Raw genomic sequence first — 23,750 nt, forward strand, 5'->3', positions numbered from 1 at the left:
TGTTTCTCTTTGTCACTTCAGACAATAGTGCCACCCTGTCTTCCTCAAGGCTCTCTTGGGATTGTCCTGTTGGATAATCTGGACAATAGTTCACCTCTGCTCTTCTAGGTTTCTTCACTTGATTTGGTGATGTGCGTGGAGCACCTTGTTTACGCTTGAAGGAATTCAGATTCAGCTCTGAGCATCCAATACTGCGCAACTTCGTCCTGTAGTTTGCCATCTTATATTTTAAGCTTATTTTCCATCCATAAAAGCCAGAAACGGAACCCTGCTCCTTTAAACATGGGTGTTTCTTCACAAGTTCTTCACCCACTGCATCAAATTCAGCACTGGATGGATAAGCTTTATATTTGATTATCTGGGAGGCCAAACTTTCAAGAATGCATGATTTCATGCTTGGACTTGGACTGAAAAGGGTACCATTAATTTGAAAGTCAGTATTTGCACGCTGGAGCTGCAACTCAATATCATAAGGAAACTCAGGTACAGGGAAGATGCCTGGCCATGGCTCAGATCTGAGAGATGACGAGGATGAGCCAGAAAATGAGAGAATGTCAGTGTCCACAGATGAAACAGAAGCAGTCTCATTCAGGTTAGGTTCCACTGAAGATGTGCAAAGGTTACTTGGAGACAAAGTACTTGAAAGGTAAATTACTTTGAGGGTTGCTTTGTTTTGAACATCTGACATAGACTGCAGATTTATGAACTCATCAAAGTCAGTGTCCTTGTATTGCAGTCGGAAGTCACCTGACACCTCACATTGTCTCTTTATCTCATTTTTTAGTTCCTCAACAGAATCAGGTAATCCTGAAGGCAGGCTTATTTTGGACGAGTCGTTTTCTCCAAAAACAATGCGAAGCACTGCTGATGTCATGTTTCTTGACAGGTTATTCTGAGGAAAAGCAGGAAAATTATTAAGCCATATGTAATAAGTCTGAGTAGACAGCATCCATTTATCATCAGTATCACAATCACAGGGAGCAGAGGGTTAGTGTAAAGTAAGCATCCCTCAGAATGTTGCATAAAGGCCAGATACTTGCTTCCAAATTAGCTCATTGTGTATTGAAGTCAAAGTCAAAGTCAAAAGTAAGTCAGTATTATTTTATGATAGTGTTTACATGTTTACATAGTTAGCCAGTCGTTAGACCCACCTGGCCCAGCCAGATCATCACAGGTAACTATGTAAACATTTAGTGCTATTGTTTGTAAGTTTTACCCAGACCCACCCACTGAGGTCTGTAAACACATATAAACCATGTTTTCCTCACCAACTGAACCAAGAACTGATGAAGCTGCTTGGATGAGCAGCGAAACGCCTTCAAGAAAACTCTACAGGTCCAGACGCCCTGCTTCAATCTTATCTACGACTGCTGTATCAAACTTCACTTCATTATGAAATGTGTAATGTTCATACTGGCTATAACAACCTCATCCTGAAGACACAAAAAAGCATTGATCTAATTGTGACTAATGTTTCTGTGTAAAAATAGTTGTCTCTGAATCCTATTAAAAACAGTCAGCATCAAATAATAATCAAGAATAATTACCAGACACGTGTATGTATCTTTTAAGGGTGACCATTCGACAGCTTCCACACTTGTAGTCAACCAGGGGATAGTTGTCAGTCAGTTCAGTTAATTCAGCTGACACAAGCTCTGTTGCTGAGGGTTGCTGGATCTCAAATGCTCTGTAGTGCTCTCTGTACCATGATGCTAATTTTCTGCATATGAAGATCAATGTGTCTTCCAAGATACACATCTGAAGTATCTCCACAAATTCAGGCAATCCACCTACTGATCCATGCACAAGAATCATTCCATTTCTATATTGTATGCCATTGGTAGAGACACTTTCTGCTAGAGTAACTGTTGTGAGATCAGGATGTTTTTGTTGTAGATGAAGCACTACATCCTTTTTCATGTCACTATCTGTCAGACATGCACCACTGAAAGAAGAATTTAGTGAATCTGCTGTGGCCTTTTTCACAATTCCAGCTTTTAATTCATTCAGTGCAAATGTCCTGTGCTTTCTGTTCTTGTGAGTTTGATATGTTCCATAAATATTTGTTTGAAAGGAACAGTTCTCAAAAATGCAACATATAGTTTCATGTTTTTTTAGATGGCTATTAACATGAGTTAAAAATTCTTTCAATGAAGCAATGTGGCTACTTGAACAATGGTGGCAGCTAAATGTTGTGCAATCTACTGATGTTTGAGAGGCCTGGTCAAAATGTGATCTACACAGGTGACTTCGGAGTGCATTCCAAGTTTTAAATGTACATGGGCAATTGGAATATGTGCATGGATAAGGGTGTTTGCGGCCAAAGTGGCCATGTTTTAACCTATAGTGCTTCAGTAATTGGTAACGTGTTTTTTCTTCAGCAGCACACTCTTTGCACTTCCACATTCATAATACTGAAGATTGAACACAAACCACACAACAAAACAACAAAAACACCAACACATATACAGTATTAGCTTTGTAGATCTGTGAATACCTGAAATGTTACTTTGGATCTATTACTTACCTCAATAGCCACTTAGAAATGCAGACTCTCTGGTCCTCAAGCTCAGAAATGTAGGGAAAATCTGTAATATATAGGTACAGTTCATTTATTACACTCATCAGACTTAGTTACAGCTTGAAAATGTTGATTAACAAACATATCAGGTTCCAAAAAATAATATTATATTACTACCTATAACAAACAAATCAACATTATCATTGTTTTTGATAACGTCATTAGCTGTTGCCTCTGTCTGCATCTGATGTACACACGCGTGCACAGAACTCCACATACGGCCTTTCTACTGCGCGCACACGCACACAGGTTTAGAAGAGCTGCTGACGGCAGACACAGCAGCGAACCTGGAGCTGATAGTGTCGAGAGAGGTGGGCGTGTGCTCGTAGCATGATATATGATAATACATACATTTACACGCGGCCCTTCCACAGCAGCACGTGTCTGTCTCAGGCTTACCTTCGAAGACGCGTGCTGACGGCAGAAACAGCACCGAACTTAAACGTGGAGTTTGTTTTAGGGACAAGTCCTCCGTTTTCTTTTTGTTTTCAGCCATGGTTTCCTAACAGGGGGGCTGTCATTGGTTGGTCGTGTTCACATTAAGCATACTGAGAGTTGGCCGAGGGGAACAAAACTCCTACGGCTGCGTGAACATAGAACTGCAACTAATAAAAGGTGTTCTATCGACGAAATATGGATAAAACGATCTATCTGTTCCGGCATATCGCCAACACCCCATCTGCATTGTACATTTTATCACAAAACGTGGCTCATAATATTCTTACAAAGCGGTGCTAATTTTCAAATGAGCCAGCTGCTAAGGCAATCTCCCTCGCTCTTGATCGCCCACTCACTTACTCACGCGCCTGTTTTTTTTAACAAAAAGTCCGCTAGCTTACCTTTAGCTGTTAGCTTGCAGCTAAAATACAAGCAAATGACACACTTTCAGACTAGCTGTTTTACGAACTTTCTGTCCCCAACTGCAAAACCATTAGAACCATTTGTAGGTGACCTCACCTTGCTACAGGGAGCTCTGCTGCCCACAGAATGAACTGTAACCTATAAAATACCATTAAACAAAACTAATGTAATGTTGCATTCAAAATGAGATTATAAAACTAACATTACAGCGTCAAATTGATGATGTAATGTGTGTCTGTCATCTGAGAATTTTGTTAATTGGCTCGTTTGTTAGTTAAATAACATTTGCTAACCTGCTCATAAATAAAGAGATTTTCACAAGACAAATACAGCTGGACCAGCAATATATATCTCTCTCACCATACATTAATCTACATACAAACATAATGGAGCGTATTAAAACATACTTACTCACAGAGATGGAGGTAGATCCCACAGTGGCCCGCCAAAATGTAGCAAGTGCAGTCAGCTTCTGAGCATGTGCAATGTCAGGCCTACGGAAACCCTTCTAGGACATTCGTAGTGTGCGCATAGGTAATGTGCGATTTACTTAACAGTGTTATGTCGAATTTACTTAGTTCTGTTCTCTTGCTTTAACAAGTATACATTTTAACTTACACTCACTAAAGTGGGCTAGGTTTTGCAGCCAAACACAGAAATGTTAACTAAATTACACATAAATACAGTTGTTTGGTGCAACAACTCACTGTGTTCACTTTTTTGAGTGTGGTGAAAGGAAAACTAAAACAGACTCTGATTGATCTGGCTCTGGTGTCTCCTGGAGTAGTTGCGGACGTGGACACCGTCGATTACACGCCGAACGGATGGAGTGATCACTCCCTTCTCCGGGTGACCTTAAGAAGAACAGGCAGACCCAGAAACGGGGGGTTGTGGGTATTAAATAATGAAATTTTGGAGAGGGATAATTTTAAAAACAAAATATATAATTTTTTAGAGGGGATTAAACACGAAATGGAGGGAGAGGAAAATTTATTAGAATGGTGGGAGGGAGTCAAAAGTCACATTAAGAAAATATGTATTAGGGAATGTAAGAGGAAAAAATGGGAAGAAAACGAAGAAGAAAAAGAATTACTTGAAATAATTAAAACAGAAACGGGAAAAATTACAAAGGACCCAGGGAGGGGGACGGGGATTTTAGCAGCGGCGCAAGGGAAACTTCACAACATAACGATAAAAAAATGCAAAGCAGCAGCAATAAGAGCAAAAGCGCAATACTTAGTAGAAGGGGAAAAATCAACGAGCTATTTTTTAGGACTTGAAAAACAAAAGCAGGGGAGGGCATATGTACAGTCATTAATAAACAGTGAGGGAGGGCGTGAAACACATTTGGAGGGGATTTTAAAAACGGCGCAAGATTTTTACACTGAACTGTATAAAAGTGAAGGAGTACATTTAGAGGAAATGGAAAAACATGTGGAGTTTTTAGATAGAAAACTAGACAAAACGGAGAGGGATCTCTGCGACTCCGACCTCGCTGCACAACAAATAATGGAAGCAATAAAATCATTAAACAAAAGGAAAAGCCCGGGGTGGGACGGGTTGACGGCCGAATTCTACCAAGAGTTCGGCCGTTGCCTCGCTCCCATCCTGGGCCAAGTCTACAGATACATTGAGCAGAAACAAGAGGTCACAGAGGGGTTTGCGAAGGGAGTAATCACTTTGGTGTATAAAAAGGGAGATAAGGATAAGTTAGAAAATTATAGGCCAATTAGTTTACTGAACACGGATTATAAAATAGTAGCACGGGTGTTAGCGAATAGACTACGATTAGTAATAGAAGAGGTGGTAGGAGACACTCAGGCATATGGCGTGCCGGGGAGAGACATAGCGGACTCGATCCTGGCCGTCAGATGCCTGATTAAGCACATGAGCACAACAACGGGTTTTGTAATTAGTGTAGATTTTGAGAAAGCTTTTGACCGCGTGGAACACTCCTTTCTGTGGCGAGTCATGGAAAGAATGGGTTTCGGAGAGCGGTACATTAATTGGATAAAGATTCTGTACAAAGGAGCCACGAGCTGTGTCAAAATAAATGGCACATGCACCGGTGCGTTTCCGCTGAGCAGGTCTATCCGACAGGGCTGTCCGCTGTCTGCCATGCTCTTTACTCTGGTGACGGAGCCCCTGGCGGCAGCGGTCGCTCGAAATGTAAATATTAGAGGGATTAGTGTAGGTGAGTCCGCGTGCTGCAAAATTGTGCAGTACGCGGATGACACAAATATCACAGTTATAGATAAGGATAGTGTTAATGAGGTGGTGGACACAATTAAAAATTTTTGTAAAGCATCGGGTGCAAGAATGAATGTTAATAAATCACAGATAATGAGGTGTGGGGAGGCACAGAGCACGGACAACACGTGGGGGTTTAAGGAAGCAGAAGGAGAACTGAAGGTTTTAGGGGTGTGGTGCGGGAGGGATGAGGAGAAGGCAAACGAAAAAAACTGGGGAATTTTAACAAAGAAAATCAAAAACATCATGAACATATGGAAGCAAAGACAACTGGGAATAAAGGGGAAAATAACTGTCGTCAATTCACTAGTAATGTCAACAATTAACCATACACTGGCTGTCTGCCCCCTGTCCCCGCAGCAGGAAGCAAATATCAACAGGGCCATCGGAGGCTTCCTGTGGAGGTCCACGATGAACCAGGTGGCCCACGCTGTCATGATCCAGCCCGAGGAAAGAGGCGGCCTGAGACTGGTCAGCATAAGGGAGAGAAAGAAGGCGCTCAGAATAAAACTAGTACAAAAACTCATATCGCCAAATTACAATAAAACATGGAAAAATTTCATACACGAGGACATGTGTCTCGGGCCGCCTCTGGACATCTGGGCACTCTGCCAGGGGAGAACACCGAAAAGCGTGGGAGTGACGGATCCTCTGGCGGAGGAGATCATGACAGCGTGGGCTGAGTTCAGGCCTCTGCTGGGGGCCAGGGTCGACGATGTCCTCCAGGCAGCCGCGCAGCCCCTCTTCCACAACCCAGAAGTTACCTGGGGAGGGGAGGAGGTGGTCTGCGCGGTGATGGAACGGGCCGGACTAGTCCGGCTTGGGGATGTTGTCGACCCAACCGGTGGCATCCAAGCTGCGGGGATCCTGGCCATCTTGAGGGAGAGAAAAAAGAAACACAATAAAAAGATCATTTTAGACATCTGTGATAAACTGGAAGCTGCCATCCCTCAGCGCTGGTTGCAGCTGCTGAAGAGAGGTGGGGGAGGCGGGGGGGGCACAGCTAACACTATCTGCAGTTTCTCTCTCCTACAGGCCGGAGAGACAATAGAAGACCTGAAAACGAAAAAAATCTACGACGCCCTGGTGAGGTTGAGGAGGAGACCACCAGCGGCTGACAGTGCGTGGAGAGGAGTTTTCCCCAGCCTGAGAGGAGACAGAATCTGGGCCACGCTTAGGGGTGGCGTGGCCCCTGGGAACGTCCTGACGACAGATTACCGTTTGAGGCATAGAAGACTGTTCTCCGGGATCGTATTACACCAGATCAACAGGACGTTGGACAGGGGCTGCGCCACATGCGGGGCAGCTGAGGAGACTTTGGAACATCTTTTCCTCAGCTGCCCTGCCCTCGGCAACTTCCTGGCGTGGCTCAGAGAACTTTTGGAAGAGCGAGCACATGGAGGGTGGAAAACACAAGAACAATGGGAACTTTTTCTTTTATTTGGGGACACAGACAACAATCGAGGACGGAAAATAAGAAACACAATTGGACTATTCGCAAAACACGCCATCTACATTGCACAGAATGCACACAGGAAGGGGAACAGGGCTGCAACACCAAGGGGGATCTTCACACACAGTTTTCAATTGTACATATGCACTATGGTGAAGTGGGCAAAAGGTGGAAAAGAGAGCGCACTGTTAGATGGGCATAGTCTTTTTTACAGGGAGGGTGATGTTATTTATTTCAATTTTTGAATGTATAAATTGTGAGGAAAAATGATGAAGAGATGATTATGATTGTTAATTTGAATTTTTGGTATTTTTAGTTGTGAGTTTTCTATGTATATATTTTAAATGAACATTTTGATAATAAAAGATAAAAAAAAAAAAGAAACGCCCGATCTCGTCTGATCTCGGAAGCTAAGCAGAGTCGGGCCTGGTTCGTACTTGGATGGGAGACCGCCTGGGAATACCAGGTGCTGTGAGCTTTTCTATCTTTGGACAATTGAGGACTTTATGTGCCTTCCTGCCTTTGATCCCAGAATTCTGACGTTTGGTAACCATGGTAACCGCGGCTAAGGCGCGGTTACCACCATTACCTGGGCACATGCACCTTCAGTTTTTGGTCTTTGATGGACAACGAAGGCAAGACATGCATAAAATACACCATGACTGACACCAAAGCAGGTGACAAAAACTACAGAAGACAGGCTACAAAAGTTATCTATTGGCTACAAAGGCTACAACAGATGTTTACAAAAAGTACTTGGATGGGAGAGCGCCTGGGAGCACCAGGTGCTGTGAGCTTTTCTGTCTTTGGACAATTGAGGACTTTATGTGCCTTCCTGCCTTTGATCCCAGAATTCTGACGTTTGGTAACCATGCATGTGCCCAGGTAATGGTGGTAACCGTGCCTAACTGTTTGTTAGCCGCGGTTACCACCATTACCTGGGCACATGCACCTTCAGTTTTTGGTCTTTGATGGACAAAGAAAGCAAGACATGCATAAAGTACACCATAACTGATACCAAAGCAGGTGACAAAAACTACAGAAGACAGGCTACAAAAGTTATTTATTGGCTACAAAGGCTACAACAGATGTTTACAAAAAGGAAAGACGCTCTCTGTCAGCGTTGCTTCTTTTCTTGCACGTGTGTGTGCCCACTAAACATCTGCTCAGCACTGCAGCGCAACGCCTTTGCGGTACCAGGGGCACGAGGATTTCCCCGGCGCGGTTTGCTTGGTTTAGCCCGGGGAGGGGTGATTAAGAGTGGGTGAACAGGTTGTAGCGGTGCGCAAGGTGGCGGTAAGGTCAGCGGGAGGATGCGTGGGTGAGCAGGAGAGCGTGGGCATTGTTGGACGGCAGCGCGCAGGGCAGAGCTGACAGAGAGCGTCTCTACATCTGCTCATCACAGCAACACAACCACATGTCAGAGTCACAGCGTGACTACGCAAGCATGACACGCGTCAAGACACGCCGCAGCTGACGAGAAAGCAGCTCACGGCCACACTACTCCAGAAGCGCCCGATCTCGGAAGCTAAGCAGAGTCGGGCCTGGTTGGTTAGTACTTGGATGGGAGAGCGCCTGGGAGCACCGGGTGCTGTGAGCTTTTCTGTCTTTGGACAATTGAGGACTTTATGTTCCTTCCTGCCTTTGATCTGAGAATTCTGACGTCTGGTAACCACGGCAACCGCGGCTAGCAAACAGTTAGGCGCGGTTACCACAATTACCTGGGCACATGCACCTTCCGTTTTTTGGTCTTTGATGGACAAAGAAAGCGAGACGTGCATAAAATCCACCATAATTGAGGACTTTATGTTCCTTCCTGCCTTGGATCTGAGAATTCTGACGTCTGGTAACCACGGTAACCGCGGCTAACAAACAGCTAGGCGCGGTTACCACAATTACCTGGGCACATGCACCTTCCGCTTTTTGCTCTTTGATGGACAAAGAAAGCAAGACGTGCATAAAATACACCATAGCTGATACCAAAGCAGGTGACAAAAACTACAGAAGACAGGCTACAAAAGCTACAAAGGTTGTTTATTGGCTACAAAGGCTACAACAGATGTTTATTGGACACACACACACGTGCAAGAAGAGAAGCAAAGCTGACAGAGAGCGTTTTTTTCTTTCCTTTTTTCTTTAAACATCTGCTCTTCACTGCAACACGATGACGCGCCGGGGCCTTTACGGTACCAGGGGCACGAGGATTTCCCCGGCGCGTTTTGCTTGGTTTAGCCCGGGGAGGGGTGATTAAGGGTGGGTGAACAGGTTGTGGCGGTGGGGTTAGTGGGTGAGCAGGAGAGTGTGGGCATTGTTGGAAGGCAGCTCGCAGGGCAAAGCTGACAGAGAGCGTCTCTACATCTGCTCATCACAGCAAAACAACGACATGTCAGAGTCACAGCACGACTACGCCAGCATGACATGCATAAAAGCACATCATAGCTGAGGCAAAAGCAGCTCACGGCCACACTACTCTAGAAACGCCCGATCTCGTCTGATCTCGGAAGCTAAGCAGAGTCGGGCCTGGTTCGTACTTGGATGGGAGACCGCCTGGGAATACCAGGTGCTGTGAGCTTTTCTATCTTTGGACAATTGAGGACTTTATGTGCCTTCCTGCCTTTGATCCCAGAATTCTGACGTTTGGTAACCATGGTAACCGCGGCTAAGGCGCGGTTACCACCATTACCTGGGCACATGCACCTTCAGTTTTTGGTCTTTGATGGACAACGAAGGCAAGACATGCATAAAATACACCATGACTGACACCAAAGCAGGTGACAAAAACTACAGAAGACAGGCTACAAAAGTTATCTATTGGCTACAAAGGCTACAACAGATGTTTACAAAAAGTACTTGGATGGGAGAGCGCCTGGGAGCACCAGGTGCTGTGAGCTTTTCTGTCTTTGGACAATTGAGGACTTTATGTGCCTTCCTGCCTTTGATCCCAGAATTCTGACGTTTGGTAACCATGCATGTGCCCAGGTAATGGTGGTAACCGCGCCTAACTGTTTGTTAGCCGCGGTTACCACCATTACCTGGGCACATGCACCTTCAGTTTTTGGTCTTTGATGGACAAAGAAAGCAAGACATGCATAAAGTACACCATAACTGATACCAAAGCAGGTGACAAAAACTACAGAAGACAGGCTACAAAAGTTATTTATTGGCTACAAAGGCTACAACAGATGTTTACAAAAAGGAAAGACGCTCTCTGTCAGCGTTGCTTCTTTTCTTGCACGTGTGTGTGCCCACTAAACATCTGCTCAGCACTGCAGCGCAACGCCTTTACGGTACCAGGGGCACGAGGATTTCCCCGGCGCGGTTTGCTTGGTTTAGCCCGGGGAGGGGTGATTAAGAGTGGGTGAACAGGTTGTAGCGGTGCGCAAGGTGGCGGTAAGGTCAGCGGGAGGATGCGTGGGTGAGCAGGAGAGCGTGGGCATTGTTGGACGGCAGCGCGCAGGGCAGAGCTGACAGAGAGCGTCTCTACATCTGCTCATCACAGCAACACAACCACATGTCAGAGTCACAGCGTGACTACGCAAGCATGACACGCGTCAAGACACGCCGCAGCTGACGAGAAAGCAGCTCACGGCCACACTACTCCAGAAGCGCCCGATCTCGGAAGCTAAGCAGAGTCGGGCCTGGTTGGTTAGTACTTGGATGGGAGAGCGCCTGGGAGCACCGGGTGCTGTGAGCTTTTCTGTCTTTGGACAATTGAGGACTTTATGTTCCTTCCTGCCTTTGATCTGAGAATTCTGACGTCTGGTAACCACGGCAACCGCGGCTAGCAAACAGTTAGGCGCGGTTACCACAATTACCTGGGCACATGCACCTTCCGTTTTTTGGTCTTTGATGGACAAAGAAAGCGAGACGTGCATAAAATCCACCATAATTGAGGACTTTATGTTCCTTCCTGCCTTGGATCTGAGAATTCTGACGTCTGGTAACCACGGTAACCGCGGCTAACAAACAGCTAGGCGCGGTTACCACAATTACCTGGGCACATGCACCTTCCGCTTTTTGCTCTTTGATGGACAAAGAAAGCAAGACGTGCATAAAATACACCATAGCTGATACCAAAGCAGGTGACAAAAACTACAGAAGACAGGCTACAAAAGCTACAAAGGTTGTTTATTGGCTACAAAGGCTACAACAGATGTTTATTGGACACACACACACGTGCAAGAAAAGAAGCAAAGCTGACAGAGAGCGTTTTTTTCTTTCCTTTTTTCTTTAAACATCTGCTCTTCACTGCAACACGATGACGCGCCGGGGCCTTTACGGTACCAGGGGCACGAGGATTTCCCCGGCGCGTTTTGCTTGGTTTAGCCCGGGGAGGGGTGATTAAGGGTGGGTGAACAGGTTGTGGCGGTGGGGTTAGTGGGTGAGCAGGAGAGTGTGGGCATTGTTGGAAGGCAGCTCGCAGGGCAAAGCTGACAGAGAGCGTCTCTACATCTGCTCATCACAGCAAAACAACGACATGTCAGAGTCACAGCACGACTACGCCAGCATGACATGCATAAAAGCACATCATAGCTGAGGCAAAAGCAGCTCACGGCCACACTACTCTAGAAACGCCCGATCTCGTCTGATCTCGGAAGCTAAGCAGAGTCGGGCCTGGTTCGTACTTGGATGGGAGACCGCCTGGGAATACCAGGTGCTGTGAGCTTTTCTATCTTTGGACAATTGAGGACTTTATGTGCCTTCCTGCCTTTGATCCCAGAATTCTGACGTTTGGTAACCATGGTAACCGCGGCTAAGGCGCGGTTACCACCATTACCTGGGCACATGCACCTTCAGTTTTTGGTCTTTGATGGACAACGAAGGCAAGACATGCATAAAATACACCATGACTGACACCAAAGCAGGTGACAAAAACTACAGAAGACAGGCTACAAAAGTTATCTATTGGCTACAAAGGCTACAACAGATGTTTACAAAAAGTACTTGGATGGGAGAGCGCCTGGGAGCACCAGGTGCTGTGAGCTTTTCTGTCTTTGGACAATTGAGGACTTTATGTGCCTTCCTGCCTTTGATCCCAGAATTCTGACGTTTGGTAACCATGCATGTGCCCAGGTAATGGTGGTAACCGCGCCTAACTGTTTGTTAGCCGCGGTTACCACCATTACCTGGGCACATGCACCTTCAGTTTTTGGTCTTTGATGGACAAAGAAAGCAAGACATGCATAAAGTACACCATAACTGATACCAAAGCAGGTGACAAAAACTACAGAAGACAGGCTACAAAAGTTATTTATTGGCTACAAAGGCTACAACAGATGTTTACAAAAAGGAAAGACGCTCTCTGTCAGCGTTGCTTCTTTTCTTGCACGTGTGTGTGCCCACTAAACATCTGCTCAGCACTGCAGCGCAACGCCTTTACGGTACCAGGGGCACGAGGATTTCCCCGGCGCGGTTTGCTTGGTTTAGCCCGGGGAGGGGTGATTAAGAGTGGGTGAACAGGTTGTAGCGGTGCGCAAGGTGGCGGTAAGGTCAGCGGGAGGATGCGTGGGTGAGCAGGAGAGCGTGGGCATTGTTGGACGGCAGCGCGCAGGGCAGAGCTGACAGAGAGCGTCTCTACATCTGCTCATCACAGCAACACAACCACATGTCAGAGTCACAGCGTGACTACGCAAGCATGACACGCGTCAAGACACGCCGCAGCTGACGAGAAAGCAGCTCACGGCCACACTACTCCAGAAGCGCCCGATCTCGGAAGCTAAGCAGAGTCGGGCCTGGTTGGTTAGTACTTGGATGGGAGAGCGCCTGGGAGCACCGGGTGCTGTGAGCTTTTCTGTCTTTGGACAATTGAGGACTTTATGTTCCTTCCTGCCTTTGATCTGAGAATTCTGACGTCTGGTAACCACGGCAACCGCGGCTAGCAAACAGTTAGGCGCGGTTACCACAATTACCTGGGCACATGCACCTTCCGTTTTTTGGTCTTTGATGGACAAAGAAAGCGAGACGTGCATAAAATCCACCATAATTGAGGACTTTATGTTCCTTCCTGCCTTCGGATCTGAGAATTCTGACGTCTGGTAACCACGGTAACCGCGGCTAACAAACAGCTAGGCGCGGTTACCACAATTACCTGGGCACATGCACCTTCCGCTTTTTGCTCTTTGATGGACAAAGAAAGCAAGACGTGCATAAAATACACCATAGCTGATACCAAAGCAGGTGACAAAAACTACAGAAGACAGGCTACAAAAGCTACAAAGGTTGTTTATTGGCTACAAAGGCTACAACAGATGTTTATTGGACACACACACACGTGCAAGAAGAGAAGCAAAGCTGACAGAGAGCGTTTTTTTCTTTCCTTTTTTCTTTAAACATCTGCTCTTCACTGCAACACGATGACGCGCCGGGGCCTTTACGGTACCAGGGGCACGAGGATTTCCCCGGCGCGTTTTGCTTGGTTTAGCCCGGGGAGGGGTGATTAAGGGTGGGTGAACAGGTTGTGGCGGTGGGGTTAGTGGGTGAGCAGGAGAGTGTGGGCATTGTTGGAAGGCAGCTCGCAGGGCAAAGCTGACAGAGAGCGTCTCTACATCTGCTCATCACAGCAAAACAACGACATGTCAGAGTCACAGCACGACTACGCCAGCATGACATGCATAAAAGCACATCATAGCTGAGGCGAAAGCAGCTCACGGCCACACTACTCTAGAAACGCCCGATCTCGTCTGATCTCGGAAGCTAAGCAGAGTCGGGCCTGGTTCGTACTTGGATGGGAGACCGCCTGGGAATACCAGGTGCTGTGAGCTTTTCTATCTTTGGACAATTGAGGACTTTATGTGCCTTCCTGCCTTTGATCCCAGAATTCTGACGTTTGGTAACCATGGTAACCGCGGCTAAGGCGCGGTTACCACCATTACCTGGGCACATGCACCTTCAGTTTTTGGTCTTTGATGGACAACGAAGGCAAGACATGCATAAAATACACCATGACTGACACCAAAGCAGGTGACAAAAACTACAGAAGACAGGCTACAAAAGTTATCTATTGGCTACAAAGGCTACAACAGATGTTTACAAAAAGTACTTGGATGGGAGAGCGCCTGGGAGCACCAGGTGCTGTGAGCTTTTCTGTCTTTGGACAATTGAGGACTTTATGTGCCTTCCTGCCTTTGATCCCAGAATTCTGACGTTTGGTAACCATGCATGTGCCCAGGTAATGGTGGTAACCGCGCCTAACTGTTTGTTAGGCGCGGTTACCACCATTACCTGGGCACATGCACCTTCAGTTTTTGGTCTTTGATGGACAAAGAAAGCAAGACATGCATAAAGTACACCATAACTGATACCAAAGCAGGTGACAAAAACTACAGAAGACAGGCTACAAAAGTTATTTATTGGCTACAAAGGCTACAACAGATGTTTACAAAAAGGAAAGACGCTCTCTGTCAGCGTTGCTTCTTTTCTTGCACGTGTGTGTGCCCACTAAACATCTGCTCAGCACTGCAGCGCAACGCCTTTACGGTACCAGGGGCACGAGGATTTCCCCGGCGCGGTTTGCTTGGTTTAGCCCGGGGAGGGGTGATTAAGAGTGGGTGAACAGGTTGTAGCGGTGCGCAAGGTGGCGGTAAGGTCAGCGGGAGGATGCGTGGGTGAGCAGGAGAGCGTGGGCATTGTTGGACGGCAGCGCGCAGGGCAGAGCTGACAGAGAGCGTCTCTACATCTGCTCATCACAGCAACACAACCACATGTCAGAGTCACAGCGTGACTACGCAAGCATGACACGCGTCAAGACACGCCGCAGCTGACGAGAAAGCAGCTCACGGCCACACTACTCCAGAAGCGCCCGATCTCGGAAGCTAAGCAGAGTCGGGCCTGGTTGGTTAGTACTTGGATGGGAGAGCGCCTGGGAGCACCGGGTGCTGTGAGCTTTTCTGTCTTTGGACAATTGAGGACTTTATGTTCCTTCCTGCCTTTGATCTGAGAATTCTGACGTCTGGTAACCACGGCAACCGCGGCTAGCAAACAGTTAGGCGCGGTTACCACAATTACCTGGGCACATGCACCTTCCGTTTTTTGGTCTTTGATGGACAAAGAAAGCGAGACGTGCATAAAATCCACCATAATTGAGGACTTTATGTTCCTTCCTGCCTTCGATCTGAGAATTCTGACGTCTGGTAACCACGGTAACCGCGGCTAACAAACAGCTAGGCGCGGTTACCACAATTACCTGGGCACATGCACCTTCCGCTTTTTGCTCTTTGATGGACAAAGAAAGCAAGACGTGCATAAAATACACCATAGCTGATACCAAAGCAGGTGACAAAAACTACAGAAGACAGGCTACAAAAGCTACAAAGGTTGTTTATTGGCTACAAAGGCTACAACAGATGTTTATTGGACACACACACACGTGCAAGAAGAGAAGCAAAGCTGACAGAGAGCGTTTTTTTCTTTCCTTTTTTCTTTAAACATCTGCTCTTCACTGCAACACGATGACGCGCCGGGGCCTTTACGGTACCAGGGGCACGAGGATTTCCCCGGCGCGTTTTGCTTGGTTTAGCCCGGGGAGGGGTGATTAAGGGTGGGTGAACAGGTTGTGGCGGTGGGGTTAGTGGGTGAGCAGGAGAGTGTGGGCATTGTTGGAAGGCAGCTCGCAGGGCAAAGCTGACAGAGAGCGTCTCTACATCTGCTCATCACAGCAAAACAACGACATGTCAGAGTCACAGCACGACTACGCCAGCATGACATGCATAAAAGCACATCATAGCTGAGGCGAAAGCAGCTCACGGCCACACTACTCTAGAAACGCCCGATCTCGTCTGATCTCGGAAGCTAAGCAGAGTCGGGCCTGGTTAGTACTTGGATGGGAGACCGCCTGGGAATACCAGGTGCTGTGAGCTTTTCTATCTTTGGACAATTGAGGACTTTATGTGCCTTCCTGCCTTTGATCCCAGAATTCTGACGTTTGGTAACCGTGGTAACCGCGGCTAAGTAGGCGCGGTTACCACCATTACCTGGGCACATGCACCTTCAGTTTTTGGTCTTTGATGGACAACGAAGGCAAGACATGCATAAAATACACCATGACTGACACCAAAGCAGGTGACAAAAACTACAGAAGACAGGCTACAAAAGTTATTTATTGGCTACAAAGGCTACAACAGATGTTTACAAAAAGTACTTGGATGGGAGAGCGCCTGGGAGCACCAGGTGCTGTGAGCTTTTCTGTCTTTGGACAATTGAGGACTTTATGTGCCTTCCTGCCTTTGATCCCAGAATTCTGACGTTTGGTAACCGTGGTAACCGCGCCTAACTGTTTGTTAGCCGCGGTTACCACCATTACCTGGGCACATGCACCTTCAGTTTTTGGTCTTTGATGGACAAAGAAAGCAAGACATGCATAAAGTACACCATAACTGATACCAAAGCAGGTGACAAAAACTACAGAAGACAGGCTACAAAAGTTATTTATTGGCTACAAAGGCTACAACAGATGTTTACAAAAAGGAAAGACGCTCTCTGTCAGCGTTGCTTCTTTTCTTGCACGTGTGTGTGCCCACTAAACATCTGCTCAGCACTGCAGCGCAACGCCTTTACGGTACCAGGGGCACGAGGATTTCCCCGGCGCGGTTTGCTTGGTTTAGCCCGGGGAGGGGGGATTAAGAGTGGGTGAACAGGTTGTAGCGGTGCGCAAGGTGGCGGTAAGGTCAGCGGGAGGATGCGTGGGTGAGCAGGAGAGCGTGGGCATTGTTGGACGGCAGCGCGCAGGGCAGAGCTGACAGAGAGCGTCTCTACATCTGCTCATCACAGCAACACAACCACATGTCAGAGTCACAGCGTGACTACGCAAGCATGACACGCGTCAAGACACGCCGCAGCTGACGAGAAAGCAGCTCACGGCCACACTACTCCAGAAGCGCCCGATCTCGGAAGCTAAGCAGAGTCGGGCCTGGTTGGTTAGTACTTGGATGGGAGAGCGCCTGGGAGCACCGGGTGCTGTGAGCTTTTCTGTCTTTGGACAATTGAGGACTTTATGTTCCTTCCTGCCTTTGATCTGAGAATTCTGACGTCTGGTAACCACGGCAACCGCGGCTAGCAAACAGTTAGGCGCGGTTACCACAATTACCTGGGCACATGCACCTTCCGTTTTTTGGTCTTTGATGGACAAAGAAAGCGAGACGTGCATAAAATCCACCATAATTGAGGACTTTATGTTCCTTCCTGCCTTCGATCTGAGAATTCTGACGTCTGGTAACCACGGTAACCGCGGCTAACAAACAGCTAGGCGCGGTTACCACAATTACCTGGGCACATGCACCTTCCGCTTTTTGCTCTTTGATGGACAAAGAAAGCAAGACGTGCATAAAATACACCATAGCTGATACCAAAGCAGGTGACAAAAACTACAGAAGACAGGCTACAAAAGCTACAAAGGTTGTTTATTGGCTACAAAGGCTACAACAGATGTTTATTGGACACACACACACGTGCAAGAAGAGAAGCAAAGCTGACAGAGAGCGTTTTTTTTCTTTCCTTTTTTCTTTAAACATCTGCTCTTCACTGCAACACGATGACGCGCCGGGGCCTTTACGGTACCAGGGGCACGAGGATTTCCCCGGCGCGTTTTGCTTGGTTTAGCCCGGGGAGGGGTGATTAAGGGTGGGTGAACAGGTTGTGGCGGTGGGGTTAGTGGGTGAGCAGGAGAGTGTGGGCATTGTTGGAAGGCAGCTCGCAGGGCAAAGCTGACAGAGAGCGTCTCTACATCTGCTCATCACAGCAAAACAACGACATGTCAGAGTCACAGCACGACTACGCCAGCATGACATGCATAAAAGCACATCATAGCTGAGGCGAAAGCAGCTCACGGCCACACTACTCTAGAAACGCCCGATCTCGTCTGATCTCGGAAGCTAAGCAGAGTCGGGCCTGGTTAGTACTTGGATGGGAGACCGCCTGGGAATACCAGGTGCTGTGAGCTTTTCTATCTTTGGACAATTGAGGACTTTATGTGCCTTCCTGCCTTTGATCCCAGAATTCTGACGTTTGGTAACCATGGTAACCGCGGCTAAACAGTTAGGCGCGGTTACCACCATTACCTGGGCACATGCACCTTCAGTTTTTGGTCTTTGATGGACAACGAAGGCAAGACATGCATAAAATACACCATGACTGACACCAAAGCAGGTGACAAAAACTACAGAAGACAGGCTACAAAAGTTATTTATTGGCTACAAAGGCTACAACAGATGTTTACAAAAAGTACTTGGATGGGAGAGCGCCTGGGAGCACCAGGTGCTGTGAGCTTTTCTGTCTTTGGACAATTGAGGACTTTATGTGCCTTCCTGCCTTTGATCCCAGAATTCTGACGTTTGGTAACCATGCATGTGCCCAGGTAATGGTGGTAACCGCGCCTAACTGTTTGTTAGCCGCGGTTACCACCATTACCTGGGCACATGCACCTTCAGTTTTTGGTCTTTGATGGACAAAGAAAGCAAGACATGCATAAAGTACACCATAACTGATACCAAAGCAGGTGACAAAAACTACAGAAGACAGGCTACAAAAGTTATTTATTGGCTACAAAGGCTACAACAGATGTTTACAAAAAGGAAAGACGCTCTCTGTCAGCGTTGCTTCTTTTCTTGCACGTGTGTGTGCCCACTAAACATCTGCTCAGCACTGCAGCGCAACGCCTTTACGGTACCAGGGGCACGAGGATTTCCCCGGCGCGGTTTGCTTGGTTTAGCCCGGGGAGGGGTGATTAAGAGTGGGTGAACAGGTTGTAGCGGTGCGCAAGGTGGCGGTAAGGTCAGCGGGAGGATGCGTGGGTGAGCAGGAGAGCGTGGGCATTGTTGGACGGCAGCGCGCAGGGCAGAGCTGACAGAGAGCGTCTCTACATCTGCTCATCACAGCAACACAACCACATGTCAGAGTCACAGCGTGACTACGCAAGCATGACACGCGTCAAGACACGCCGCAGCTGACGAGAAAGCAGCTCACGGCCACACTACTCCAGAAGCGCCCGATCTCGGAAGCTAAGCAGAGTCGGGCCTGGTTGGTTAGTACTTGGATGGGAGAGCGCCTGGGAGCACCGGGTGCTGTGAGCTTTTCTGTCTTTGGACAATTGAGGACTTTATGTTCCTTCCTGCCTTTGATCTGAGAATTCTGACGTCTGGTAACCACGGCAACCGCGGCTAGCAAACAGTTAGGCGCGGTTACCACAATTACCTGGGCACATGCACCTTCCGTTTTTTGGTCTTTGATGGACAAAGAAAGCAAGACGTGCATAAAATCCACCATAATTGAGGACTTTATGTTCCTTCCTGCCTTCGATCTGAGAATTCTGACGTCTGGTAACCACGGCAACCGCGGCTAACAAACAGCTAGGCGCGGTTACCACAATTACCTGGGCACATGCACCTTCCGCTTTTTGCTCTTTGATGGACAAAGAAAGCAAGACGTGCATAAAATACACCATAGCTGATACCAAAGCAGGTGACAAAAACTACAGAAGACAGGCTACAAAAGCTACAAAGGTTGTTTATTGGCTACAAAGGCTACAACAGATGTTTATTGGACACACACACACGTGCAAGAAGAGAAGCAAAGCTGACAGAGAGCGTTTTTTTTCTTTCCTTTTTTCTTTAAACATCTGCTCTTCACTGCAACACGATGACGCGCCGGGGCCTTTACGGTACCAGGGGCACGAGGATTTCCCCGGCGCGTTTTGCTTGGTTTAGCCCGGGGAGGGGTGATTAAGGGTGGGTGAACAGGTTGTGGCGGTGGGGTTAGTGGGTGAGCAGGAGAGTGTGGGCATTGTTGGAAGGCAGCTCGCAGGGCAAAGCTGACAGAGAGCGTCTCTACATCTGCTCATCACAGCAAAACAACGACATGTCAGAGTCACAGCACGACTACGCCAGCATGACATGCATAAAAGCACATCATAGCTGAGGCGAAAGCAGCTCACGGCCACACTACTCTAGAAACGCCCGATCTCGTCTGATCTCGGAAGCTAAGCAGAGTCGGGCCTGGTTAGTACTTGGATGGGAGACCGCCTGGGAATACCAGGTGCTGTGAGCTTTTCTATCTTTGGACAATTGAGGACTTTATGTGCCTTCCTGCCTTTGATCCCAGAATTCTGACGTTTGGTAACCATGGTAACCGCGGCTAACAAACAGTTAGGCGCGGTTACCACCATTACCTGGGCACATGCACCTTCAGTTTTTGGTCTTTGATGGACAACGAAGGCAAGACATGCATAAAATACACCATGACTGACACCAAAGCAGGTGACAAAAACTACAGAAGACAGGCTACAAAAGTTATTTATTGGCTACAAAGGCTACAACAGATGTTTACAAAAAGTACTTGGATGGGAGAGCGCCTGGGAGCACCAGGTGCTGTGAGCTTTTCTGTCTTTGGACAATTGAGGACTTTATGTGCCTTCCTGCCTTTGATCCCAGAATTCTGACGTTTGGTAACCATGGTAACCGCGCCTAACAAACAGTTAGGCGCGGTTACCACCATTACCTGGGCACATGCACCTTCAGTTTTTGGTCTTTGATGGACAAAGAAAGCAAGACATGCATAAAGTACACCATAACTGATACCAAAGCAGGTGACAAAAACTACAGAAGACAGGCTACAAAAGTTATTTATTGGCTACAAAGGCTACAACAGATGTTTACAAAAAGGAAAGACGCTCTCTGTCAGCGTTGCTTCTTTTCTTGCACGTGTGTGTGCCCACTAAACATCTGCTCAGCACTGCAGCGCAACGCCTTTACGGTACCAGGGGCACGAGGATTTCCCCGGCGCGGTTTGCTTGGTTTAGCCCGGGGAGGGGTGATTAAGAGTGGGTGAACAGGTTGTAGCGGTGCGCAAGGTGGCGGTAAGGTCAGCGGGAGGATGCGTGGGTGAGCAGGAGAGCGTGGGCATTGTTGGACGGCAGCGCGCAGGGCAGAGCTGACAGAGAGCGTCTCTACATCTGCTCATCACAGCAACACAACCACATGTCAGAGTCACAGCGTGACTACGCAAGCATGACACGCGTCAAGACACGCCGCAGCTGACGAGAAAGCAGCTCACGGCCACACTACTCCAGAAGCGCCCGATCTCGGAAGCTAAGCAGAGTCGGGCCTGGTTGGTTAGTACTTGGATGGGAGAGCGCCTGGGAGCACCGGGTGCTGTGAGCTTTTCTGTCTTTGGACAATTGAGGACTTTATGTTCCTTCCTGCCTTTGATCTGAGAATTCTGACGTCTGGTAACCACGGCAACCGCGGCTAGCAAACAGTTAGGCGCGGTTACCACAATTACCTGGGCACATGCACCTTCCGTTTTTTGGTCTTTGATGGACAAAGAAAGCGAGACGTGCATAAAATCCACCATAATTGAGGACTTTATGTTCCTTCCTGCCTTCGATCTGAGAATTCTGACGTCTGGTAACCACGGCAACCGCGGCTAACAAACAGCTAGGCGCGGTTACCACAATTACCTGGGCACATGCACCTTCCGCTTTTTGCTCTTTGATGGACAAAGAAAGCAAGACGTGCATAAAATACACCATAGCTGATACCAAAGCAGGTGACAAAAACTACAGAAGACAGGCTACAAAAGCTACAAAGGTTGTTTATTGGCTACAAAGGCTACAACAGATGTTTATTGGACACACACACACGTGCAAGAAGAGAAGCAAAGCTGACAGAGAGCGTTTTTTTTCTTTCCTTTTTTCTTTAAACATCTGCTCTTCACTGCAACACGATGACGCGCCGGGGCCTTTACGGTACCAGGGGCACGAGGATTTCCCCGGCGCGTTTTGCTTGGTTTAGCCCGGGGAGGGGTGATTAAGGGTGGGTGAACAGGTTGTGGCGGTGGGGTTAGTGGGTGAGCAGGAGAGTGTGGGCATTGTTGGAAGGCAGCTCGCAGGGCAAAGCTGACAGAGAGCGTCTCTACATCTGCTCATCACAGCAAAACAACGACATGTCAGAGTCACAGCACGACTACGCCAGCATGACATGCATAAAAGCACATCATAGCTGAGGCGAAAGCAGCTCACGGCCACACTACTCTAGAAACGCCCGATCTCGTCTGATCTCGGAAGCTAAGCAGAGTCGGGCCTGGTTAGTACTTGGATGGGAGACCGCCTGGGAATACCAGGTGCTGTGAGCTTTTCTATCTTTGGACAATTGAGGACTTTATGTGCCTTCCTGCCTTTGATCCCAGAATTCTGACGTTTGGTAACCATGGTAACCGCGGCTAAGGCGCGGTTACCACCATTACCTGGGCACATGCACCTTCAGTTTTTGGTCTTTGATGGACAACGAAGGCAAGACATGCATAAAATACACCATGACTGACACCAAAGCAGGTGACAAAAACTACAGAAGACAGGCTACAAAAGTTATCTATTGGCTACAAAGGCTACAACAGATGTCTACAAAAAGTACTTGGATGGGAGAGCGCCTGGGAGCACCAGGTGCTGTGAGCTTTTCTGTCTTTGGACAATTGAGGACTTTATGTGCCTTCCTGCCTTTGATCCCAGAATTCTGACGTTTGGTAACCATGCATGTGCCCAGGTAATGGTGGTAACCGCGCCTAACTGTTTGTTAGCCGCGGTTACCACCATTACCTGGGCACATGCACCTTCAGTTTTTGGTCTTTGATGGACAAAGAAAGCAAGACATGCATAAAGTACACCATAACTGATACCAAAGCAGGTGACAAAAACTACAGAAGACAGGCTACAAAAGTTATTTATTGGCTACAAAGGCTACAACAGATGTTTACAAAAAGGAAAGACGCTCTCTGTCAGCGTTGCTTCTTTTCTTGCACGTGTGTGTGCCCACTAAACATCTGCTCAGCACTGCAGCGCAACGCCTTTACGGTACCAGGGGCACGAGGATTTCCCCGGCGCGGTTTGCTTGGTTTAGCCCGGGGAGGGGGGATTAAGAGTGGGTGAACAGGTTGTAGCGGTGCGCAAGGTGGCGGTAAGGTCAGCGGGAGGATGCGTGGGTGAGCAGGAGAGCGTGGGCATTGTTGGACGGCAGCGCGCAGGGCAGAGCTGACAGAGAGCGTCTCTACATCTGCTCATCACAGCAACACAACCACATGTCAGAGTCACAGCGTGACTACGCAAGCATGACACGCGTCAAGACACGCCGCAGCTGACGAGAAAGCAGCTCACGGCCACACTACTCCAGAAGCGCCCGATCTCGGAAGCTAAGCAGAGTCGGGCCTGGTTGGTTAGTACTTGGATGGGAGAGCGCCTGGGAGCACCGGGTGCTGTGAGCTTTTCTGTCTTTGGACAATTGAGGACTTTATGTTCCTTCCTGCCTTTGATCTGAGAATTCTGACGTCTGGTAACCACGGCAACCGCGGCTAGCAAACAGTTAGGCGCGGTTACCACAATTACCTGGGCACATGCACCTTCCGTTTTTTGGTCTTTGATGGACAAAGAAAGCGAGACGTGCATAAAATCCACCATAATTGAGGACTTTATGTTCCTTCCTGCCTTGGATCTGAGAATTCTGACGTCTGGTAACCACGGTAACCGCGGCTAACAAACAGCTAGGCGCGGTTACCACAATTACCTGGGCACATGCACCTTCCGCTTTTTGCTCTTTGATGGACAAAGAAAGCAAGACGTGCATAAAA

The 23,750-nt window shown here is 47.9% G+C and overlaps 7 non-coding genes across 7 annotated transcripts; all 7 read left to right on the forward strand.

The window, feature by feature from the left end:
• The first annotated feature begins 9,598 nt into the window (after positions 1-9,598).
• Positions 9,599-9,717, forward strand: LOC114428162 (5S ribosomal RNA). Its single transcript, XR_003669530.1, has one exon. It is a non-coding gene; the product is annotated as a 5S ribosomal RNA (ribosomal RNA).
• Positions 9,718-11,692: 1,975 nt separating this feature from the next.
• Positions 11,693-11,811, forward strand: LOC114428165 (5S ribosomal RNA). The gene has a single exon (XR_003669533.1). It is a non-coding gene; the product is annotated as a 5S ribosomal RNA (ribosomal RNA).
• Positions 11,812-13,787: 1,976 nt separating this feature from the next.
• Positions 13,788-13,906, forward strand: LOC114428166 (5S ribosomal RNA). Its single transcript, XR_003669534.1, has one exon. It is a non-coding gene; the product is annotated as a 5S ribosomal RNA (ribosomal RNA).
• Positions 13,907-15,881: 1,975 nt separating this feature from the next.
• Positions 15,882-16,000, forward strand: LOC114428156 (5S ribosomal RNA). The gene has a single exon (XR_003669524.1). It is a non-coding gene; the product is annotated as a 5S ribosomal RNA (ribosomal RNA).
• Positions 16,001-17,959: 1,959 nt separating this feature from the next.
• LOC114428167 (5S ribosomal RNA) lies at positions 17,960-18,078 on the forward strand. Its single transcript, XR_003669535.1, has one exon. It is a non-coding gene; the product is annotated as a 5S ribosomal RNA (ribosomal RNA).
• Positions 18,079-20,061: 1,983 nt separating this feature from the next.
• Positions 20,062-20,180, forward strand: LOC114428172 (5S ribosomal RNA). The gene has a single exon (XR_003669540.1). It is a non-coding gene; the product is annotated as a 5S ribosomal RNA (ribosomal RNA).
• Positions 20,181-22,146: 1,966 nt separating this feature from the next.
• On the forward strand, positions 22,147-22,265 carry LOC114428183 (5S ribosomal RNA). Its single transcript, XR_003669551.1, has one exon. It is a non-coding gene; the product is annotated as a 5S ribosomal RNA (ribosomal RNA).
• The last annotated feature ends 1,485 nt before the right edge of the window (positions 22,266-23,750 follow it).

This window comes from Parambassis ranga, chromosome 22 (genome assembly GCF_900634625.1).
Source record: "Parambassis ranga chromosome 22, fParRan2.1, whole genome shotgun sequence".
In the NCBI taxonomy this organism is placed as follows: domain Eukaryota; kingdom Metazoa; phylum Chordata; class Actinopteri; family Ambassidae; genus Parambassis; species Parambassis ranga.